The 24,999-nt window shown below is 39.4% G+C and overlaps 1 protein-coding gene across 31 annotated transcripts in view; it reads right to left on the bottom strand.

The window, feature by feature from the left end:
* The window catches only part of SGIP1 (SH3GL interacting endocytic adaptor 1), a 187,290-nt gene that overhangs the window by 143,598 nt on the left and 18,693 nt on the right, over positions 1-24,999 (bottom strand). The window contains exon 2 of one of the 31 annotated variants that reach the window (XM_074376292.1): positions 21,346-21,390. The exons of the other annotated variants lie outside the window; for them this stretch is intronic. The gene's annotated coding sequence lies outside the window, so the exon portion shown is untranslated. The remainder of the gene's footprint in view (positions 1-21,345; positions 21,391-24,999) is intronic. 31 annotated transcript variants of the gene reach the window in all.

The raw sequence follows: 24,999 nt of genomic DNA on the forward strand, positions 1-24,999 counted from the left end.
AGCTTGCATTATCCTAAAAATAATGTATCCAATTCTCATGTTCTAAAGAAAAAGTAACCACTTTGTTGAGGTATAATTTATATACAGTAAGTTCACAATTCAATGATTTTTGGTATATTCTCAGGGTTGTGCAGTCATCACTGTCATCAAATTCCAGAGGATTTTAATCACTTCACAAAGAAACCCTATACCCATCAGCAGTCTTTTCCCCCATCTCCCCCTAACCCTCCCAGCCCTAGACAATCACTCATCTTTTTCCTGTCTCTATAGATTTGCCTATTCTAGACACTTCCTATACATGCAATCGTACAATACATGGGCTTTACGACTCCAGCACAATGTTTTCAGCACAATGTTTTCATCCATGTGACGTGTATCGGTACTTTACTCCTTTTTATCGCTGAATAACTTTCCTTTGTGTGGCTTTACCATACTGTACTCTTCCATTCATTGGCTGATGATTCATAACCAAGCTTTTCTTATCTTTGCTTTAGGATCTTTAAAATAGTCTACCACCCAGCTGAGGAGGGGGTTCATTTATCTAGAGGATGCACACACACATTCAAATCTTGTAGGCTACAACTATCAATATTTTACCAAAAAATGACTTATCTGACTTAAAATCATTCAGAAAACTTGAAACTCCTGTTAGGGTGATAACATACAAAGTCCCCCAAAGTGAAAAAAACAAGAGGAAAGCGCATGGTTTCATACCTTGTAAGTCAAGAACTGTAAGGAGAAAATAATGCATTGCAACCAAACCATCTGGCAGCAGTCTCCGTGAGGGTACATCTTGGGGAGGAGCCCAAAGAACAAAACCAAATGTCAACACAAAGCAATTAAGTAGAAGTTAGGTATTGCTGGGTCAGGGAAAAAAAGTTCATTAAAGGAATCAAGTCTCCGTGTTTTTCTAAAGATAAATCCCAGCTAGTCTAAAAATCATTAAATCTTAATGACAGAGTCCATTTGTTGGGGTGTTTACCAATGAAATATTAACATATTTCTGTAGCCTGGAAGTTGAGAATTGTGATTGCCTTTCCACAGTAGAGAAGTTAAATTTCTGGGAAGACTTACAAGACAGGAGAAAGATACTGCAAGACAGAAAAATGCTGCTTCTGTATTCGCTCTCTTTAGGTCATCAGAAGGACATTCACAAAGAAAGAATTGACTCTGCAAGCATCGCATTCATTTGATAGACACATATCAAGCACTCCTTGTTCCTGGGCACTATGGTGATGCTGGGAATACAGAGATATAGAGACAATGGCTTAGTAATTACAGCAGAATGTAGTAAGATCTGTAAGAGAGTCATGGATGGGAAACTTGGAGAGAATGACTAATTCTGACTGAAGTCCTTGTCTCAAAGGAAAACATTGTGGATGGGCTTAGGGGTGAGTACATTTGCCATGTGAGAAGGAAAGCAAGGAGATTCTGGATAGTGGGAATGGGATCCCCAAAGATTCGGAGTCAAGAAAGGCCATGGTAGGTTTAGGAAAAAGGGGGTTATGCAAGGCAGAATTACAGGGAATGCAGCAGTAGGCTGAAAACTAGTTTGGGTTCAGTCTATAAAGGGACCTGTATGGCAAGCTCATGAATTTAGATTTTGTTCTTTAGCCAGCAGAGAATTAGCAGGGTTTTGTTGTTGTTGTTGTTTTGTTTTGTTTTTGTTTTTGTTTTTTGTTTTTTTTTAAAGAGAGACTTACATGGTTGGATTATTTTTGGAATTTTACTATGAAAACATAGACACACACAATAGAATAATGTAAAAATTACCATATGCATGTCAACTACTCAACAATTGTCAAGAGTTTTCCACTTCTACTTTATTTTATTTAAACGAAGGATTTTAAAGCAAACTACCCACCTGGTTTCATTTTGCCCCTACATCTCTGCATATGGACATGCTCTTATTAAATTCCAATCCATTTTCACATCTAAATTAATAATATTGTTTTGGCATAACTTAATCATTTGTGGACTGAAATGTCTTTAATTATCTCATAAATATCTTTTTTATAGTAGGTTCGCTCAAATGAGGATCCCAATTAATTTCTCATGTTGCCCTAAGTTGCAATGGTTCTTAAAAATCTTGATTTCGAGCACTTCCTCTTCACCCCACCCTCTTTTACCCCCATACTATTGACTTACTGAAGAACCTGGTATAACGTTCTAGAGTATGTCCCATTTACCTGTTTGCTTTCTTGGTGTGTAATTTAATCTTTTCTGACACTTTTCCTGTTACCTATAACATAGTTTACTCCAAAAGGCTTAATTAGATTCAACCTCAATTTTTTTCCAAAGGCAAGAATACTTCATAGGAGGTACTGTATAATTTATATTGCATCCCACTGAGAGGCACTTAATATCTGGTTGTCCTGCTCACAGTGATTCTAACTAACAATGATGATCAGATTTGCTTCCAAGATAACTTTACTAGTACTACGTGGAAGACGGACACTGATGAAGCCACTTTGGTAGCAGGGAGATCAGGCATTACAACATTATAGGAGCAATGGAGTGGATGTGAGGCAGAACAGTAGATAAACAGAGAGAATGCCATATTCCAGAAATAATTCTGGAGTAGAATTATTGGAAGACGAAATGTACTACAAATTTGCATGGGGGATTGAAATCAGGGCAGATGAGCAAGTGGTGAGGACAAAATTTGCTCCATGACAGCAAAGAACTGTGTGTATGCTCCCGCATACTAAACCTTTAAGGCTTGGCACTGTGCCTGGAACACAGCAGATATTTGATAAATATGTATTAAATCCATATATGAATGGACTGTTGGATGGACGGGTGGGTGAATAGCTGGATGGATGGAGCTCAGCTACTAAAATAAAAAATGAGTTGGTTGGCCACACTATTATTAGTAGCTAGGGAGACAATATGAAATGTCCTTCAAAATTAACTTGTGTTCAGAATTCTGTCTATTGATCACTAGTACCTGAAAAAATGCTTAACATAGTAAGGCATATTTCAAATTGTACAGCCTGGAGACGTAAAAAAAAGATCCAGATGAATCTAAATTCATTCCTTAGAATGCATATCTGGATTATAAAAATGTTGGAATGAAGCTTGTGACTTTTTTTGGCCCTACAGAAGTTTCAGGAAGTTTCAGGATATTCCTAGGATGATGATAATGTGAGAAATAGATATGCCCACCAGTTGGCATTTCACATGGTAAAGTCAAGAACATTACAAATAATAATAGATCAACAAAACCATAATCTAGTTCCTTGAAAAGATCAATAAAATCAATATGCCTCTAGCCAGACTAACCAAGAAAAAAAGAGAGATGACACAATTGCTAATGTTAAAAATAAAAGTGGGGACATTACTATAGATCCTACAGACATTAAAAGAATAATGAAGAAATATTATGCCTACAGATCTGATAACCTACATGCAATGTACCAATTCCTTGAAAGGCACAATCTATCAAAACTCACACAAAAATAAACAGAAAATCTCACAGACCTATATCTATTAAGGAATTTGAATCAATAAATTAATAGCCTTCCAAAAAACTGCAGGCTCAGATGGGTTCACCGGTGAATTCCACCAAATATTTAAGAAATAAATTGTATTAATCCTCTACAATTTCTTCCAGAAGAAAGAGACAGAGGGACTACTTCCTAACTCTCTCTCTGAGACCAGAATTACCCTAATAACAAAACCAGACAAAAACTTTACATAGAAAGAAAGCTACAGACCAATATGTCTCATGGACATAGATGCAAAAATTATTAACAAAATATTAGCAAATTGAATCCCACAATATATATTAAGAATTTTATACCATGACCAAGTGAGATTTAGCCCAGGTATACAAGCCTGGTTCAACATTCAAAAATCAATTAATGGAATCATATTAACAGGCTAAAGAAGAAAAATCACATTATCCTATCAATAGATGCAGAAAAAAAAATTTGACAAAAGCCAGCACCCATTCATGATAAAACCCTCAGCAAACTAAGAATATAGAGGAAATTCCTCAACTTGATAAAGAACATCTACAAAACGCAATAGCTGATATCAGACTTACTGGTAAGAAACTGGAAACTTTCTCACTAAGATCAGAACCAAGACAAGGATGTCCTCTGTCAACCCTGCTTTTCAATATTGTCCTGGAAATCTTAGCTAATACAATAAGGGGAGAAAAAGAAATAAAAGGTCACAGATTGTGAAGAAAGAAATAAAACTGCCTTTGTTCACAGATGATATGATCATCTTTGTAGAAAGTCTGAAAGAATCAACAAAAATGTCCTGGAACTAATAAGTGATTACAGCAAGTTTGCAGAACGTGAGATTAATATACAAATATCAATCAGTTTCTTATATGCTAGAAGTGAAAACCTGGAAATAAGAGTATCATTTCCAAAATGAAATACTAAGGTATAAATCTAACAAACTAAGTACAAGAACTATCTGAGGGGAATTATGAACTCTTATAAAGATATCAAAGAATAACTAAATAGAAAGATATTCCATGTACATGAACAGGAAGACTCAATATTGTCAAGGTGTCAGTTCTTCCCAACTTGATCTGTAGATTGAATGCAATCTCCCAATCAAAATCCCAGCAGGTTATTTTGGGGATATCTACAAACTGATTCTAAAGTTTATATGGAGAGGCAAAAGACTTGGAATAGACAGATATTCAAGGGCAAGAACAAAATTGGAGGACTGACACTACCATTCTTCAAGACTTACTATAAAGTTACAATAATCAAGATAATATGGTATTGAAAAGAGATGGATAAGTAGAACAATAGAAGAGGATAGAGAGCCTGGAAATAAAACCATGTAAATGTAGTCAATTTTACAGCAGCAAAGGCAATACGATGGAGCAACAACTGTTTTTTCAACAAATGGTGTTGGAACTACTGGACATCCACATACCAAAAAATAAATCCAGACTTAGACCTTACACTCTTCAGTGAAAATGAATCATAGACTTAAATGTAAAACACAAAACTATAAAACTCCTAGAAGATAACACAGGAAATAAATCTAGGTGACTTTGGGTGTGGCAATGACTTTTTAAATGTAACACCACAGGCATGATCCACGAAAGAAATAGTTGATAAGCTGGAATTCATTAAAATTAAAAACCTCTGCCCTGCAAAAGACAATGTCAAAAGACTGAAAAGACAAGCCATAAATTATGATAAAACACTTGCAAAAGATACATCTAATAAAGGACTGCTATCCAAAATACACACACACAAAAAAAACCCTCATAAAACTCAACAATATGAAAATGAACAAGATGATTAAAAAATGGACCCAACACGAACAAACACCTCACCAAAGAAGATATATAGACAATAAACAGGCATATAAAAATATTTTTGGTATCATATGTCATTAGGAAATTGCAAATTAAAACAATAATGAGATACCACTATGCATGCATTAGAATAGCCAAAATCCAGAACACTGACAATGCTAAATGCTGACAAGGATGAGGAGCAACAGGAACTCTCATTCATTGCCGATGGGAATGCAAAATAGTGTAGCCACTTTGAAAGATAATTTGGCAGTTTCCTACAAAACTAAATATATTCATGGAATACTACTCAGCCATAAAAACTGACAACATAACACCATTTGCAGCAACATGGATGCTCCTGGAGAATGTCATTCTAAGTGAAGTAAGCCAGAAAGAGAAAGAAAAATACCATATGAGATCGCTCATATGCGGAATCTAAAACAAACAAAGAAAGAATCAAACAAACAAAGCATAAATACAAAACAGAAACAGACTCATAGACATAGAATACAAACTTGTGGTTGCCAAGGGATAGACGGGATTTCAAAATTGTAGAATAGATAAACAAGATTATACTGTATAGCACAGGGAAATATACACAAAATCTTATGGTAGCTCACAGAGAAAAAAATGTGACAATGAATATATATATATATGTTCATGTATAACTGAAAAATTGTGCTCTACACTGGAATTTGACACAACATTGTGAAATGATTATAAATCAATAAAAAATGTTTTAAAAAAAAAACTAAGTATATTCTTACCACACTATCCAGCAAGCATACACGTTGATATTTAACCAAATGAAATGAAAGCTTATGTCCGTACAAAAACCTGAACATGAATGCTGATAGCAGCTTTATTCATAATCGCCAAAACTTGGAAGCAATCAAGATGTCCTTCAGTAGACGAATGGATAAATAAATTGTGGTATATTCAGACACTGTAATATTACTCATTGCTAAAACGAAATGAACTGTCAAGCCATGAAAAGACATGGAGGAATTTAAATGTGTGTTACTAAATGGAAGAAGCCAATCTGAAAATAAAGTTTACTAAACTTCCAGTTATTAGACGAATAAATTTGGCAACCTAATGTACAGCATGATGATTATAGTTAACAAAACTATATTTTATACATGAAAATTGCTAAGAGCATAGATCTTAAATGTTCTCATCACAAGAAGGAAGCTGTAATTATGTGATATCACAGAGGTGTTAACCAACCCTGCTGTTGTAGTCATTTCACAATATATTAGTCTACCAAATCATCACGTTGTACACTTTCAACTTACTCAGTGTTGTGAGTCAACTATATCTCCAAAACACTGGAAAAAAATAAAATTAATTAATTAAAAACTTAATAATATATAATGAAAACAACAAAAATAAAACTTGAGAGACTTAAAATAAGTCACCAAGGCAAAGCCTGGTGTTTAATGATGGTGGTAATTTCTCCTTTTCTTTCTTCAAACAACATCTTTTTCAGTCCCATAGCTTACTGTTGGCTTTCCCTACCCTCAGGTTCCGCGTTCCTGGATTAAGCAAACTGCAGAATCACGTAGGGCTGTATTTACACCCGGGATGTGGGGCCCATGGACATGGGAGGCCAACTATGAGACTTGAGTATCCATGGATTTTGGGATCTACAACAGGTCCTGGAATTAATTCCCCATAAATACCAAAGAACGACTGTATTATCTCTTCTGTTCTGAATGGTTAAAAATATCTGGTCGTATTCTTCTTAGTAAGATAAGAAAGTCCATATTATCATAGTCCTTCCTTACTACCGAATTGATAGCATCCATTGCCATTAACAGCTACCCTTCAATGGTTTAATAAGCAAAAGGCTCATATATGTTTCACTAATGCTTATTTTTAAAATCTTCCCTCTTCTTTTTTTTCTTAATTATGAAATCTGATTCAAACTGCTTTAGTGCAAATTGGGGATTTATCAGCTCACCTAAGTGAAACTTCAAGAATGACATTGCTTTCAGACATAGCCTGTCCCAGGGGCTTAACTACACTATCAGGGCACCATGACCTTCAACAATCACTTCTCTTTCCTCTGAGGGGACTTCCTTCTCAAGCTCCACCTTTTAGAAACTGTAGCTACACAGGCTCGTATCCTCTCAGATTTAATTTCAAGAGGACAGAGCAAGAACCACATTCCAGTAGCTCCCACATAATTCCCAGAATTCATTTCTGATTCAATCAATTTGGCTAGTTCGCCCGTCCCCGAGCCAAATCACTGTGGTTATTTCATTTTTATAAGCATCCTCATTTTGTGTTCTGACTGGCTAGATCTGTGTGCCACGTAGAGGAACTGTTAATTCCTAAAGGAAATTTTGGGTACCAGGAAAAGAGCAAATGTATTCTAGCAAGGCAAAAACCATAAAACATTGTCAACTTTGTGCTACGATTTCATAGTTATCCTGTTGTCGATGATATCATCCCCACCTCAGAAACGAGAAACAAACCCACTGGGTGGGGTGGGTGGGACCACAATGCAGGTCTCCCCTCTCTTGGCCCGGTGTCTTTCCACTGGACTAGACTGCCCTGCATACTAGGATAACTCTTCATTACTCCAAAAATGAATTTAAAAACTCTTCCCCCAGAAAAAGTGCACGTTTTTCTTGCTGAATAGAATAAAAGATTTTGGAGGCGAATGTAAAAATTTCTTTTTCCAAATTATCAATTGTTATCCCAAATGTCTCTGAAATCAAAATGATGGCTGGACTAAGAATTAGCTCCTGAGAAAGTTGCTGGCCCTAAGAGACAACAATTGCTCATTATTCACATTGATCTTAAAAAGACCCCAGGATTCAAACAGCAAAGTTGCAGGCAGAGAGTGCTGAGTGGGTTGCTTATCACCACAGCAGTCATCCTACTGCCTACCTAATGATAAGATTTACATAGTGTCTCGTTTACGTTCCAGCCTACTTTAACTGAGCGATGGATTTTCCGCAATAAAAGGAAGACGTTAAAATGAATCCATCTTTCACTCAGTGTACTGACTGGTCTGAGGTGAACCTCACTGAGGCCATAACAACTTAGAATAATAATAATAATATAATAACAATAACAACAACAACAACAAAAATAATAATAAAATATTTAATAAAATGGACTAGCAAATGGATGAATACTTAGATTTCAGACTAGACTATTCTCCTGCTTCTTGCTTTCTCTCATAAGTACAACACAGTAGAACTAGAAACGTTTTTCCTGACAAACTAGACTGTAAATTCTACAAGGGCAAAGACCATGACTGTTGTACTCACCACCTGGCTCTGACACAGAGCCTAGCACAAGAGAGAGAAATACAGTGTGTTGAATAAATGAGTAGGCAAAAGATTTATTTAACTTTCTTAAAGGAGCAAGAGGACCTTTCCTGCTTTGGGATTCCACTGCAACACACTTGTTTCTAGAACTTTAAACCCAAATTTTGGAAAATCCTTCTCATGGTCACCCCCTGATTTAGAAATCTCTCCCCTTCTTCAGAGCTCTCTTGTATTTTCCATCCATATCTCTCTGACTTGGGATTTATTTACTGTCTTGTCATTTTTATATATCTATACATGTATGATATATATGTTATTGTCCTCAGTTTAACTATAAGTTTCTAGATTCCAGATACCTAGGTTTATCCTTTTTATATCCCCTACAACCTAAAACTGCCTTCAAATACTCAAGTTTGAATTTCTACTTGTTTCTGATAACCTGACAGTTTTCAAAAAGACATACCCAAGAGAAATACAGTATGATGTTTAAAACAAAAAATTAATAAAAACCAAGCCACAGAAAATAAGAGTCCATGTAAATGGAAGGAATAAATTCTTACAGAGTTAATTAGATAATTACACTTGGCCAATAAATTTGGTTTCAAGTTTTCCAGCACAAAAACAGGAAGAGAGTCATCCAAATTATACATCAGATTACTATTCATTGGCAGAAACATTTCCCCCATGAAATTAAACCTAAGTAACAATTTATCAGGGATCTTTGCAGTAGAAAGTGAATGGGCAGTGGAGTGAGTGATCCTGGTTTTACATCCCATTTTCTGCCTCTTTCTTAACTGTGTGACTTTGGACAAAGCACTTTTTTTTCCATTTTTTAAAGTTGAGGTACAGTCAGTTTACAATATTGTGTCAAATTTCTGCTGTACAGCACAATTCTTCAGTCATACATGAATATACATATATTCATTTCCATATTGTTTTTCACTCCAAGCTACTACAAGATACTGAATATATTTTCCTGTGCTATACAGTGTAAACTTGTTTATCTGGGCAAAGCATTCAAACTCTCTAGAACTCAGTTTCTTCATTTGGAAAATGAGAACTTTGATAACGGTAAGTCCCACAGGGTTATTGCAAGGAGCGTTATTATTAAGCTGGTTACACACCAATAATAACAGTTAATACAACTGCACGCTTACTATACCAGGCACTGTGCCGAGGGCTCTAAGCGTAGTATCTCATTTCCCTCTCATTCCCTCCTTGTGAAGGAAGCAACTGAAGTAGTGGAATGAAATAACTGACTGAAGGTCCCACAGTGAGTTGACTGTGTGACTCTTCGCATTCACACAGTTAATTTCCTTTTCCTTTCATGGTCTGGTAAATATCTCCCACCGTCACCATTTTTACAAAAAGAATAACTGCAGCATGATTTCCTACGTGTATCATTTCCTCAGGACTACGAGGCATCCTGGGGCCATATTTGGACAAATGTAAAGAGAATGTGGCAGATGACAGAAATCTCAAGTCTCTCGAGAATTATACTAAATAAATTTCTGTGTGCCTTCTTTACATGTTTATGTGCATTAAGTTTAGATCAGTCAGGTCCAACCATAGCTTCCTCTGCCCCTACCTCACTGAATTTTCCCTGCTTATAGGAACATAGTAACATATTGCCTGTCCAGCCTCATTCCATCACTCTCTGCCTCCAAGGAGATCCTAGTTCCAGGTGAGGCAGAAGTCAAAAGAGCATTTACCACTTAAGTGAGTTCCAAGAGAGTCAATGGGCTGAGTTCAATTCCAGGCATGAAACTCATTAGCCATAAGACCTTGGGAAGGTTACTCTGAAATGTGAGTGTCTCTGTGGACAGAGTAAATAAGTTGGACACGCTTAGTACATTGTTACAGAATTGCTTCCTTAGGGACCTGTCTCAGGGACTGCTACTCCAGGGCCAGCAGGGGATTAAATTGTTCTCAACCCTTAACTTAAACCTGGGAAGCTCCAGTTTCTTGGTTTTTCTGTAATGGGTATTGACTTTAGTTTGGTTTTTAGACAAGATCGAGCGTGTTCAGGGTGATATGCCCATAGACTAGTTTGGTTTTTAAAAGGGCTTATGATCCATTGAACTAGATGATTGCTAACAGTCATAGTTTAACCATCTGGTTTAACAATCTCTGAACACACATCCATTCCTGGCTGTACCAACTGTTCTGGGTGGCACGTCTGTGTTACAATTTGCCACTAGTAGTAGGCACGGCAGGTTTCCTAAGAGAAGAGTTAGGAAGAGACTTTTTTCCTTTTTTTTTTTTTTTTTTTCGCTAACTTCTAAAAAGAAGTAAACTATTTCAGATGATACTCCTTCTCTGAAACTAGCAAATAGATGGCCACAGGAAGACATCGGTTGCAAGTGAGACCAGATGAACTGGGAAGTTATTTACTGCTTTCAGCAAATTAGCTAGAGGGGGAAAAAAAAAAAAAAAGGAACGCTGTCTCCCCCATAGCACTGCGGAGAGGAAGTAAACAAAACATTCCACCCAATGTGATTCAGAATTTCCCAGTTGCTAAGCCAGTTGGCCCACTGGAGAGTTCTAAATCGCTAGGACCTTCCCAAAGCATCCTCAAAGCACAGAAGAAACACAAAGTCTCTTATGAAAGGGGCAGGCATGGAGGGGACTGCCACGGGCTCCCACTCAGGAGATCTGGTCCTCATTGTCTTTCCTCTGCCTCTCCTTGTCTGGAATTGGGCAAGTCACCTTATTCTCTGGTCTCGGTTTCCAAGTCTGTTAAAGGAAGATTCCGGACTACATCTGTGTTACTAAAGTCCCTTCTTGCTACAACATAGTGTGTTCTTCCAAATAACCCAGGAGTCAGCCAAATGGACAGCCCTGCATCGCCTGGCCTATGTAACACTTCTCAACATTGAAGCAGAAATGCTTCAAGTCCCAACGCTGCAGATAAGGAGACACCCACTGACCTCTCCTCGGTGCCTTCAAGGTTTCCTGGGTGGGTTATAGCCCTCTTAGGCATATCTTGTTCAGATGATCTATTTGCACTGAATTTTTGGTGTTGAGTTTTTCCTTTTAGAACTGATTTTTATCTTATTTGTACTTCATGCTGATATTTCAGGACAATGCCTCCCATCCCCCTCCAATTTCCTCTAAATATCACATATTTAAGAGTAGTGGGTAATAAACTTTAACAACAACAACAACAAATAGGGAACAACAAAGGAAGGTTACATTATAGTAAAGTAGGTTACTTCAAACTAAACTTTAAGTATTTCTGTTCTTAAAATTGCAGGTCATTGTTATCACACAGACCCTTCCTTCTGCCAAATTTCTCCATCACCCCCCAGCCCCTCGCTGTGTCGCAGATCATCCCTCACGCCTAGCTTTTCCAAGTCCTCTCCTGCCTAATTCCTGGATGTTTGACATTTTTTCCCACTTCATTTTTGTTTAATTTTTCACTGTACAGTGGATTTACAATGTTAGTTTCACATATACAGCAAAGTGATTCAGTTAAATATATACATATATACATATATTTTATTTTCAGATTCTTTTCCATTATATGTTATTTCAAAAAATTGAATATAGATCCCTGTGCTATATAGTAGGTCCTTGTTGTTTATCTATTTTATATATAGTAATATGTGTCTGTTAATCCCCAACCCCTGATTTATTCCTCCCCACCCTTTCCCTTTTGGTAACCAGAGTTTGTTTTCTATGTCTGTGAGTCTGGTTTTGGTTTGTAAATAGAACGTGTATCATGTTTTTTAGATTCCACATATAAGTGATATCATATGATGTTTGTCTTTCTGCCTCTGATTTACTTCACTTAATATGATAATCTCTGGGTCCAACTTCATTTTATAAAGCAATTCAAGTCTCTCTTTTTCTAGCCATGCTTCTTGGCCATGCCCTGGGGCTAATGTTCCACATCTAAAAAGCACCAAAGTATTTTTTCTAATTGATTTCTCTGTGCAGTTTCCTATCTCAGTTTTCTCATCTGTAAAATGGGCGAAAATCTTATTTCTTTCTGCGAGTTATTGTGAGGCTTCTGAGAGATACCTTCTTGGTGCCCCAAACAGTGCTTGGTACCCACGCAAAGTAAGTGTGCAATTAATGTTAGCTATTGTTAGCTGTTGCTATTTGCAATACTACATAATCTTCCAGGACTGTTTTGAGGCTTAGTGATAAAGTGTAACACCCAGCCTGCCTCATGGAAGGCAAAGAAAAACATGTGAATGTGTGGATACTGACAGAGGGCTCAATCAAGGCCAAGACCTCTTCTATTTCTGCATATTTAATATTCACAACAACCAAGAGAGATGGGTGCTATTCTTATCCTCACTTCACAGATAAGGAAATTGAAGCAGAACGAGGCTAAGTAACTTGCCTAAACTAAGGTCACACAGCTAGTTAGCGGCATAACTAAAATTTAAATTCAGGTACCTGGACTTCAGAGTCTGTGTTTTACCCACTGTGTTGCCCTGACTTTTCTTTTTTTTTTAAGTAGCATTCATAAATAAATGAGGACAGAAGGGTCATTTAATGCATTCTCTAACTATAGTAATCTGTACCAAGGAATGAAGTCTTTTAAATTATTTTTATAAGTCGCTTTTGGCAGTTCACAAGGTCTTCCAGGAATGTTGTCAAGTAGTCTGGTTGTTTTTTTTTTCATTGTCTACTGTAAAATGCATCTAGTGTCTCAACAGAAGAACCCTACAGCCCAATGCTGTCAAAAGTCATGAGATTTCACCCACTGGATCGGAAAAGTGTTAGATTAAAGAGTGTCCTCTGTTTGTTTAGGTATATGAGCTACAAAGATGACCTTATTCTTGAAACTCACGAGCCTGAAAAACATTTAATATTTCAATCAAATAAAGCCAACAACAATATCAATCTGGTACTTCTTTCACAGTCACACAGTTGTTTTTGTCCTGCATTGTAATTAAGCATCAATGATCAGCGGCCAGTTAAAATTATTTCCTAAAAATCAAACCAATGATTTTAGAGCTTAGCTTCAGGGATGGCTAATCCAGTGAAAGAAAAGACAGGGTTTGGGCTTCCAGGCTTCCTTGCTGCAGACCTGTGATGAGATGGTCTATTGCCCCTCTTGAAATGAAGGCCTTTTGTTGTGAAGCATGTGTGAGTAAAGACTTGATTGGTGGCCAACCCAGTACCCATCCTCTCTCTCCCCAGTCAAAACACATTTCCTCTTTCCAACATTACCTGGACTTTTTTCGGATATTCACTCCTCCACGTATCCATGTGTTTCAAGGGACTCTCACCGCCCCTTCTCTGGCTCCAGCAAGTGGACCCTGATCAGCCTGATTAAGCTAAGCTGATCACAGTCATCTCATTCCCCTGGCTAAATCATTGGGTTAGGAACAGACTCGGGGCATGAAACATGAGACGTTTGCTTGGGGCTTCTGAGAAATGTATCTGGGTTCTCAACAGAGAAAACCCCAGAGACGGCTCCCTCCTGCCTCTGGACATGGTTTTATCTGAGGGTAATGCCTGGGACAGTCAGAGCCGTTGCACAGTGCCGAGGATGGCGGCACGGAGAGCAGAAAGCCTGGGCCTTTGGTGGCACTACGGAGTCATGGACTCTACTGCTCCGGGAGCCTGTTTCTGACTCTCTCTGCTCCTTCAATTGTGTGAGATAATAAATCTCCTTGTGGAAGGCAGTCTGAGTCAGACTGTCCCCTTACTGAAGCTCTGAGGATTCTAAGTCACAGCATGCATGCATGCACTTGCGCAGGCTTGCGCCAGTGTAAGGATTAGGAAGACAGCGGACACCAGACTGCTTTTAGGGGAAGATGGTGCCTCCACCATAAGCCAGGATGAAACAGAAATTCAGGATCAGCCAGAAACCAAAACATAGCAAGCCTGTCAGCTTGCTGCCCACCGTGTGGTCCACCGACTAGCAGCATCAGCCTCCCCTACGAGATTTCTAGAAATGCAGAATGTCAAGCTTCCCCTACTCCGACCTGCTGCGTCAGCAGGTGCATTTTAACAAGAGTGGTAGCTGTTTCTCATAACACAGTAAAGTTGGAGAAGCATTATCCTAGGGCACATAAGTCCTAGACAAGAAGCAAAAGAAATGAGCCCCACAGTACGCTTCCCCAGGGACCTCTTGAGGAACTTTCAGGCTCAGCTCCCTTCACCTTTCCCTTGTCTCCAGCTGGAGGGAAGGGAGTAGAAATCATGCACCTGTTAGCCCCTCTCCAGGTCCCCTTCCTCTAAAGATTTTTCTCTTTGACGCTTTGAAACCAAATTATAATGGCTGCATGGTAGGTTTCTAGCTCTATTCCCCTGCAGCCAGGTAACAAGACTGCCTCTTCCTGATGATGGCAGCTGTCGAGGCTCTCCTTACACAAAGGGAACCACACATCACAAACCCAGCCATTACTGGCACATTCAACTTGGGGCGAGAAAAACCACATTGGAAAGATAGGCTCTCCCACAGCTGTCCGTCCAGCACACTGTGTACATCAGGCCCTCAGGCAGGATATGGTGCATAGTTTGTGGGCTTGGTGCAATATGAAAATGCAAGATTCCTTGCTCAAAAATCATTAAGAATTTTAAGAAAGCAACATCCGGGCACTCAGCCAAGTGCAGGGCCCTTCGAAGCCTTATGCAAAGGTACTGGTTGCACAGCCATGAAAGCAGCCCTGCTCTCAGGATGAAATGAGCAAGGGAGAAATGAACACGGTGGTCTCTATTTTCAGAAAACTTTTTGCAATGAAGAGAAATTGTCATCAAAAGAGGTCTATGACTAGTTCATGGTGCATAAGACTCCATGATAAAACCATTCCTACTAAATATCGTCTACTTATTTCTTCGTTCAAACTCACCACCTGCAAGGCACATTGCTATTTCTTGGATACGATTTTTTTTTTTAAGACGTCTTCCATTTCATGGGGCTCACACTCCAGTAGGCAAGCTAACATGAAAATAGGTCTCTACTCTGAGGCAGCAGGTTGTTATCATGACAGAATCTAAAAATTATTAAGTATTTGAAGTTGAATCACCAATCCATCAAATCTACGTGTATTCCATAAATTAGTAAAGTTCTCCTTCTAACAAAAGCTATCTTTATGTGGGGCAAACTTTTCAAATGAAGCCAAGAAGCAGGCTGTTTTAGGGGCCACAAGCTGAGTTTCTGTTTGAGGGTAGAGGCACATCATTTTGCTTACATGGAAATTTCCTCTAGCGTGTCCCTACTTACTTCTCACCTGCATGAATGAGCTCTGGCCCCCTACTCCTCCTTTCTTGGCCACCTCCTCCCAAGGCATCTATCTCAGTCCCGTTGCCAGAGATGGGCAGACCAAGTAAAGCGATCTGTTTTCCTAATGTTTTTGCAGAATGCTTGGCAGGGTCTAAGAGACACAAACTTGTGTGTGGGAGAAAAATAGAAAAATCTTCATTTAAAGTCAGGTTTAAATTATAAGACGTAAAAAAGAAGCAGCTGAGTTAGGCCTTCCAAATCCCAGCAACAGTGAGCGATTTACACATCTTCAAGCACCAAAGCCAGTTAACCTCTGGTGGAGGATTCTGACGCAAGGCTGCACCGGCCCCGGGCAGTAAACAGACAAGCAGTGGTGGCCACGAGTGTGGATTGGGAAAACCCCTGGAAGTGTCATGTGGCAACCATTTGTATAAAAACCTAGTTATTTCACGGATTCAGATGAAGTGTTTACCCTTAACATCTGAAGGAAAATTCCCTCAATTATAGTTACTATACGACTCCAGAGACTAGCAGAGCATGTTGAGATGTGGGTGCTGGACACACAGCTAGGTATATTCTTAACTGACCCTCACCTAAGCCCCTGCATTCCCTCCTTGGGTGATTCATATTTATACCATAGGACCTACAAATTACTCCTTGCTGTGAACCTAAAATGCATGATATGAATACTGGAAACCTGAATGCTGAACTTGTAAATACCAAGATACCACTATAGTTGTTGTGGGGGAGGGTATAGCTCAGTGGTAGAGTGCATGCTTGGCGTGCATGAGGTTCTGGGTTCAACCCCCCAGTACCTCCATTTTAAAAAAATTTAAAAAATAAATAGACCTAAGTACCCCCTCCCCACCAAAAAAAAAAAAAAAAAATACCAAACCGAACCAAACAATTGTTTGTCAACATGGACTCGGAAACACACAGTTTAACCAGGTTGACATTGTCAAATAACTGGAATTCACATGATTAAGATTAGGCTTCTCTGAGGAAGAAGCCTTCAAGAAGAGCAAAAATATTAAGCTTGAAAATTCCAGGGGGATAGTTTGAGACATCTAGTGTTACAGATCATTCTAATCACGGTGGAGGCACTCACCCTTTAAAAAACACTTTCTGATCTGCACACTCATTTGAACAGGGTCCAGTTGGCATCAGAAGTAGGGCATCTTGCACAAACCATCCCGTGACTTGTGGGTGGGGGAGGGAAAGTTCTGGAGCCTTGGTTTTAAAGGGTACCAGTGACACATATCCAATGCCACGCTTTGCAAGGAAGCTGGGCACACAGCCTGCCTTCCTCCATCTCCATTGCAAGCCTGGAAGCAAGCCTGTCTGTGCTTTTGTGAATGTGAACCTACATCAGGTTGAGCCAGCTCAATCAGTGGGGAAATACAAATGCCCACTTCATTTTTATTCAGCTGGTCAGAGGCTCGTGGTGCTGAGCTTCCCAGGACAGCACGCCAGAGAAACTCTAGGAAGTAGAGCTTCCTTAAAGAAGGCACATCCTGCCATTAGCCATGCGGCATTTTCAGGGGGCCAGAGAAGACCCTTAAAGGGGAAAAGAGGAACTCGAGCTGGGGCAAGGCTGTCATCATTTAACACCAAAACACAAGAACACATCCATTTATAAATAGCTAGGAGAGCACTTTTCTGGGGATTATGAATAAACAAGAGCTGAATCTAAAGGGCTGTCCATTCCTAATAAGATCATATTGTGCTTCGCTGATTGTAGAGCCTGCCTTAAGAATATGTTTGTTTTTATTCCTGGGGTTAGTCTGATGATATACTCAATATTTTCCTATGTTTTGCGTTCGTGTGAGACATAACACAGTCTAATGGCAACAGCTGCACACTCTGTAATCCCTGGGTTGGAATCCTGGCTTAACCATGTTAGCTTTCTTTTCTTAAGCAAGTTACTTAATTTCTCTGGACCTCAGTTTTCACACCAATAAAGTGGGAATAACACAGCGCCGGCCTCACAATGTTGATGTAACAGTTCAGTGTAACGTGTTGCTGGGGTGCTCAGAACAGGGCCTGACACACAGGAAGAGCCTCCTCCTTCTTCGGCCTGACAGAGAAATGACTAGGGTGAGATTTTGGCCAATTTAAAAATCCTTCTTTGATTTCATTGATTTTATTCTTCCTTAAGTGTATTTTTAAAAAAGCAAATCTCTGACACTAAGACCCTATAGCTGATAAATTGGCACCATAGGAGTTTAAAGAATCCTGACATGAATGTAGGATAAAGTAGTCAAGGATACCTTGTGGAAGGGACTCAGGCATTAACTCAACAAGTGCTCACTAAGTTCCCCTTACGTGCCTGGCATTACGCTTGTGCTCGGGACACATCCTTCCTGATGAACAAGAGGGACAGGGCTCTTTTCTGTATTTTTCTGGACTCTCTTTTCTGTGGGCTGGGCCTTGAAGCACATGGAAGAATTCGATGAAGAGAGTTATAGAAAACAGCCGTAGCAAAGATTCAGAGATGAGATAAAGATGGTGGACATGGGAGAACAGAAAGCTTATTCTGGGCAGTTTCTACTTATGGAAGCCTGGTGAATTCAGTAATGCAAGTGATAGAGAAGGAACAACTGAGGTTTCCGACAAGAGCAGGAAGTAGCAAGTATGTGTGTAAGGAGGACACACGGAAGGACTGGAGCCAAACTGGGGAGAGCCTGGGCATAAGGGCAGCTTGCAATGTATTTCAGGATTCCAGGAGTGACATAAGGTCCAGAATTTCAGTGATGGGTGACCGAAATGGGAAAGAAGAATACAGAGAGAGAATTTTGAGGAGAGAACTGACAGTACTTGATGATTTAATCTATGAGATAAAGGAGAAAAGAGTAAAAGGTGAGTCCATGTCCACCCCTTAACCAGTTGAGGTGATTAAAGCATTAACATGGCTCAAGATATAGAATCTCTTCACATTACTTAGTTTAAAGATAATCAGTTTTATAGATTGATTTGATTGATGAAGAGTGTCTTAATCAAAGCAGCACATTAAAATTAGTAGCAGAGCTGGAATGAAATCTCCAATCTAGCCCCTCTTTTTACTACTACACCAAAAGATACTGTAGAAAGACATCATATGAAAAATATAAGCAGACTCAAATTTGAATTCTCTGCACAAGCTTTGAGGTTTTATTCTGTCTGAGTCTTGGAGAAAGTACCTAATCTTGCAAGATTGTGAAAAACAAAGCAAAACAGACTGAATTCAGTAGAACTCAATGGTTGCTGGGTTCTCTGTCTTCTGTATCTTACTCCAACCTTGATTGGACTCTTTTCTTCTGAGTGTCTTTTCTTCTGAAATTGTATAAAATTGTGGATCGAGGCAACACACATTCAGCAACTACTGGAAGAGAATTCTTGAAGCTCTATTGGATTCCTGAGAGGATTGGCTCAATTGTAATGGAACAGTGTGTGTGGTCGGTACAGGAAATACGGTAATGGGAGCTGTCATGTGATTCAGAGACAGAGTCACAGACACTTGCAGCGTCATCCAAGCAGCAATGAGCAAATGGGGCCTGTCCACACACATCCAAACGGATGCCCAAGGGGGGACCACTGGCAGCAGTGCTGCTAAACTCAGATGCTGACTCAGAGTACCAAATATCAGAGCTGGAGGGAACCCCAAATCACTTTACAGATGAGGACACTGAGGCTAGGAGAGGGTAATGTAGGAAGGAGCGTGTGCAGCAAAGTGAAAGGAGCAAGTCTGGGACGTGGTTAAGAGCCCAGATATTGGAATCATGTAGATCTTAGCCAAATTACTTATCATCTCCTGGCCTCACTGTTGACAATCTTATTTTTTAAATGGAAAAAAGCAATACCATCTGCAAGAGGCGGCTTCAAATAAAATGCTGTATGAAAAGTACCAGGCAGAGCTGGCTCCGAGGACCATTTTGAATTCTTTACACTGGCCCTTCCCCACCTGCACATGAGGTTATCATATGTGCTCTGACGCGTGACTGTTGTGGACAAGTGAACAGAAAGCCATTGTTCCCTAAGGTTTCTGCTCAACTTCCTAAGACCACAAGACCCAGATCAACCATGACCCAAATGTGGAGCTATTGCCAAGACCCTGCTGCACTGTGAATATGGGAGGCATATGATAAGACAGGAATTGCAAGAGTTAAGAGAAAAACAAAACTTGGCTGATGTATTGGTCTCCATGGCAGTCAGCCAACTTGCTTTGTGGCCAAGGGGAACTTGAAAATGAAGGAATGGGTAACACCTTAAAGGGAGAGCTTGTCTTGTTTTACCCCTGGAGAAAGGGTTTTCCTTGTAGTGGTTAAAGTCATTTCTCCCTCAACGAAATGATGAGATTTCCTGATGTGAATTACTCACCATTGGAAAAATGTATACAAAAATGTTTTATTAGGTGAGCAATTACTATGTGTCAGGCACTAAACTAAGCACTTTATGTATATGTTAGCTCACTTATTCCTCATCATAACTCTATGAGAGAGGCATTATTTTGGTAATATTGATTTTAAAGCTGAGAAAACAGAAAACAGAGGCACAGAAGATTAGCTGAGATTGAACAGCTTCTAAGTGACGGGGTCAGGATTTGAAGTCCAGCAGCTGAGATCAAAAGGTTGCTGTCTTATAAATGCTGCTCTACTGCTGCCCAGACCCAGCCGCATGAGGGGAGCAGGAGGGGCAGAGACCACAGACGGGACACAGCAGCAGCACACACAAGCCAGGTAGGAGAACACAGGAAGAAACGAGGGAAGACGAGAGAAGGGGGAGCTGTGGAACAGTACGAAATAGCACAAAACACAGTAAAGAAGGGCCAAGGGGAGAGCCGAGAACGGCACACCTCTGGAGCTTGCGCTGCTGAATGAATTTGACCAAGTCAGTAAAGACTCACTAAAATACATAGCCAGAAATACAGGCACTCTCCAGAGCTCAGATGGCGTGATGAGTGGTGGGAAGAGGTCCCAGGTGAAGTCTTTGACCTCTTTTGACAATGCACTAGAGACTCACCCCAACCCAGCTCCCTCCGACCCGCCCACAACAAAGGCAGTCACTACACAGTGGCTCAGAGATTGCAGAACCTGGACTCGGCAGTCCCATCCTGCTTGGCCGTTTCCTACTTGTGCATGTGACCTCGGGCCTCATTTTCCTCATTTAGCAAATGTGATTAAGAGTAACCCTCAGTGAATTTAAATGGGTGCAGTCACTATGGAAAACAGTACAGAGGTTCCTTAAAAAATTAACAACAGACTTACCATGTGATCCAGCAATCCCACTCCTGGGTATATATCCAAAAAAGATGAAAATTCTAAATCGAAAGGGTACATGCACCCCAGTGTGCATGGCAGCACTATTTACAATAGCCAAGGCATGGAAGCAACCCAAATGCCCATCAACAGATAAATGGAGAAAGAAGAAATAATATATATATATATATGGAATATTACTCAGCCATAACAAAGAAATATTGCCATTTGCAGCCAAATGGATGGACCTAGAGATTATCATACTATGCAAAGTAAATCAGACAAATACAAATATTATATGATATCACTTATATGTGGAATCTAAAAAATAATACAAATGAATTTACTTACAAAACAGAAGCAGACTCCCAGACATAGAAAACAAATTTATGGTTACTGAAAGGGAGGAGAGGAGGGATAAATTAGGACTATGGGATTAACAGATACACGCTACTATGCATAAAATAGATAAGCAACTGTATTTACTGTATAGCATATGGAACTATATTCAATATCTTGTAATAACCTATAAAGCAACAATCTGAAACATATATATATAACCGAATCACTTTGCTGTATACCTGAAACTAACATAGTACTATAAATCAACTATACCTCAAAAAAATTACCCTCATAGAGTTAAGGTGAGAAATAGGTGATCTGCCATTTATACAGCCACTCACTTAGAGCCCTGCACAGTGATAAATTATCCATAGTAATAATAATGACCATCGTTACTACCAGCGTCAGGTGACTGTGGCCAGTTTTTCCCTCAGAGAATCCACAGAGTCTTGGAGTTTTGCATGCTTTAGAGGTATGTGCCTGTTGTTTTTCCTGTTCTGACTAAAGAACTTGTGATGAGAACAAGCAACACAGAGCACAGGTCAAAAAAGGCAATACCTAAGGGCTGTATTTATATTTACTGCAGAATAAATAGCATAAATGTTCCATTTCGGGGTTATAAATAAACTTGGAGAGGATCTGCATATTTTTACACATTTCTAAAATACACATTTTATTATAGTCATTGAAGACTGAGCATGTGTTATGAATATTAAAAACTAAATCAGTGTTAAGTCCTAACTACAGTGAAGCTGTTAATATGGAATTGGGACCTATAACCTTTTCCAAACCCCACAGTCAGAATGACTTTATTTCTCATATTATACAAAAGTGAACTAGTGATTGAATTGCCTCTGAAATGTTATAAAATAAAAATTCTATTATGTGCCCAATAGATTGTTAAGCAAAAGAGGGAAATGTTACTTCTCATTCTAGCATAGGAGAAATGCTTTAAATACTGAAGAAGGCATTGCAAATTTCTCTGGAACATCCAGTGTAGTTTATCAAAGTTTGCTTTACCTATACTGTAAAATGTGAGAAACTACAAACCAATTTGATTAAAAATAACCAGAACAAAGACAAAATGGATAATAATTTTGTTACCTCTATAAACATCTACTCATTTCTTATTAGCCAGAAAATTGTCTATAAGGTATTATAGATGTTTTATAGTATGCACAGGAACTGGACAGGAACCTAAGATTCACCACTTATCTGGTGAGGAGAAATAGGTGGGCAGGCTGCAATTGTCACTATTCTCAGTTGTTGTGGTGATGACATTGCTGTTTTTGTCTCATGTGGGAATATATTAAATATGGTTTCTCAAAGATGAAAAATTTGAGAGACAATAGTCCTTAGAGGTGCCAATATAAGTTTGAGAGTCAGGTCAGTGTTCAAGTCCTAAATATTTAGGCAAGTCATAAACTCTCTCATCCTCAGTTTTCTCATCCATATAATGGGAATAATTATAGTATCAACCTCATAGAATTGTTGTGAAGATTAAATGAAATGAATGCTTATAAAGAATTTAAGAACAATTTATGGCCTACAGCAGGTGCTCAAGAAGTGGTAGCTATTTTTAGATAAATAAATCCAAGCTCTACCCGAACAGTCCCTCTGCTTGGGGAGAGCACTGGTTATAGCTGTACCCACTTGTTAAGAACAATTGCGGAACATTTCAGAGATAATGTTATTCTTGGTCTTTCTTATTATACAACACCTGGAGGTCTAGGGTTGTTCTGGGGCAGCTATCTTTTGATAAGGTCTAATTAGAGAATAGAACAAAAGGAAGGAATAACTGAAGTCAGTTATGAGCATCTTCAGTAGAAGAGGTGATTCCGAGCTAATGGCTGTGAAAAGCTCTTCCTCTCACCCATCAGCTGGGAAAGTCAAGAGTTTACCCTGCATAGCTGTATGTATCACAGATGCACTGACAATATAAAAACTTAAGGACAGAGTTCCACAGGCTTTGATATGAAGAAATGGAAAAGTCTGAGGATTCAGTGTATGGCCTAGGCTCTAGGACAATGATGAATAAGAGAGACTTGCTGGAAATCAGTGGGAAGGAAAATTCCTCAGGCTCATGATTCAGCCAGAACAGGTGCTCATGGTGCTGAGTGGGTGCAGCGATGGGCTCTCAAAGGGGCTTAAACAGAGAGGGAGGCACTCTTTCCCTTTTAGGAAAACCTCCTAAAAGGTTCCTGTTTCCTTCTGGAACAGCATAGCACCAAGGCAGTCATCATGTTAGGGTGTGGTTGACGTTCATTTAGAGATAAATTGTTAAGATCAGGAGGCTTCTGAGGAATCTGGGAAAGTCAAGGCATGGATGGGACTCAAAGTCAAGTGGCTAGTCCCAGAAACCAGTCAGAAAGCAGGTCAGAAAGTAGGTAAGCTGGCAGGAGGCAGAGAGCACAGACACAGAACAGCTGTAGGCAATTGACCAAGAGCACAGTCGACAGACATTTTTGGAGCATCCTGGAGCAAGTTCTGGGAAAGCTCACTGAATCCAGGATATACATATACAGGCATGGAATGCACGTAATAGTAACAATATGACAGTAATGATAGTAGGACAATGACAGCTATGATCCACTGAATGCAAAGGTCACAGGAAATACGTTGTAAGCACAATGCCATTTCATGCTTGCAACAACTTTGACTCCCTCTCACCTGACCAGGTTAGTTCCCATATTTAAAAAGCTCTGTGAGAATTCCACTCAACGCTCCCTTCACAGTGCTTTGCTCATGTAGAATTATTTCGTTATCTGTATTAATTTAGTTTCTCTGTCACTAATACTGTCCACTCCAGAAGGGCTGATGTTTGCTCACCGTATACACATTGTACATAACACAATGTTTAGAATCACAATATGTACTTGCTGACAGTCTTCTAAATGCATGATTGATTAAAAATCTAAGAAAGAAACAAAAGCAAAACCAAAAAAACTCTGAAGCTCAGGCTTGCTCAAAGGCACAATGTAAGTTATAGAGGCAACATTTAAACCCAGATCTGTTTTGACTTTCAAGCCCATGTAACTCCCTGCTGTAAGTAATTAGAAAAGAAAACCAGCGTCCTCAGTATAAGGAAGACTGGAACAGGGACACATGGCACCTTCAGGAAGGGGACAAGTGCATTTTAGAGCGTATTTCCGCTCCTGCAGGCAGGAAGGGAGGAGCTGTGCAGTCGGAGGCATGCCTGGTTGACTCTAGTTAAGGGAGACAGTGGGGGTCTCAGTCAATGAAACTCAGAGAGGACACAAGAAGTCTCAATGGAAACATTTGTGGAGAAAAATGAAACACAGAGAGGCCAACCTCTGTCAACAGCAAGGTCTCCGAAGTACTTCTGTCTTTCTGATCTGGCCAAGAGAGAAGGAGCCTCAGTAATGAAAGTCAGCCTAACAAATGAACTGACTCAGTGTCAAAACGACTGTCAAAGAACTGAAGTACTTCAACGCCATTTGAAACCAAGCACATAAACACACACACACACTGATATACTTGGGTCTTTGATATCTTCATTTTATTCACCGGTCAACATGCCTCAAAAAAATCTAATGCCAGAAGCAATTGAGTTAGAAAAAGAGTTTATTGAGTAAAGGCGAATGAAACCTTCACTTGGAGCCCTCAGACTTCGGCAGGGGTGGAGTCAAGTGGCCGGGGGAC

Source organism: Camelus bactrianus, chromosome 13, assembly GCF_048773025.1.
Source record: "Camelus bactrianus isolate YW-2024 breed Bactrian camel chromosome 13, ASM4877302v1, whole genome shotgun sequence".
Lineage (NCBI taxonomy): Eukaryota > Metazoa > Chordata > Mammalia > Artiodactyla > Camelidae > Camelus > Camelus bactrianus.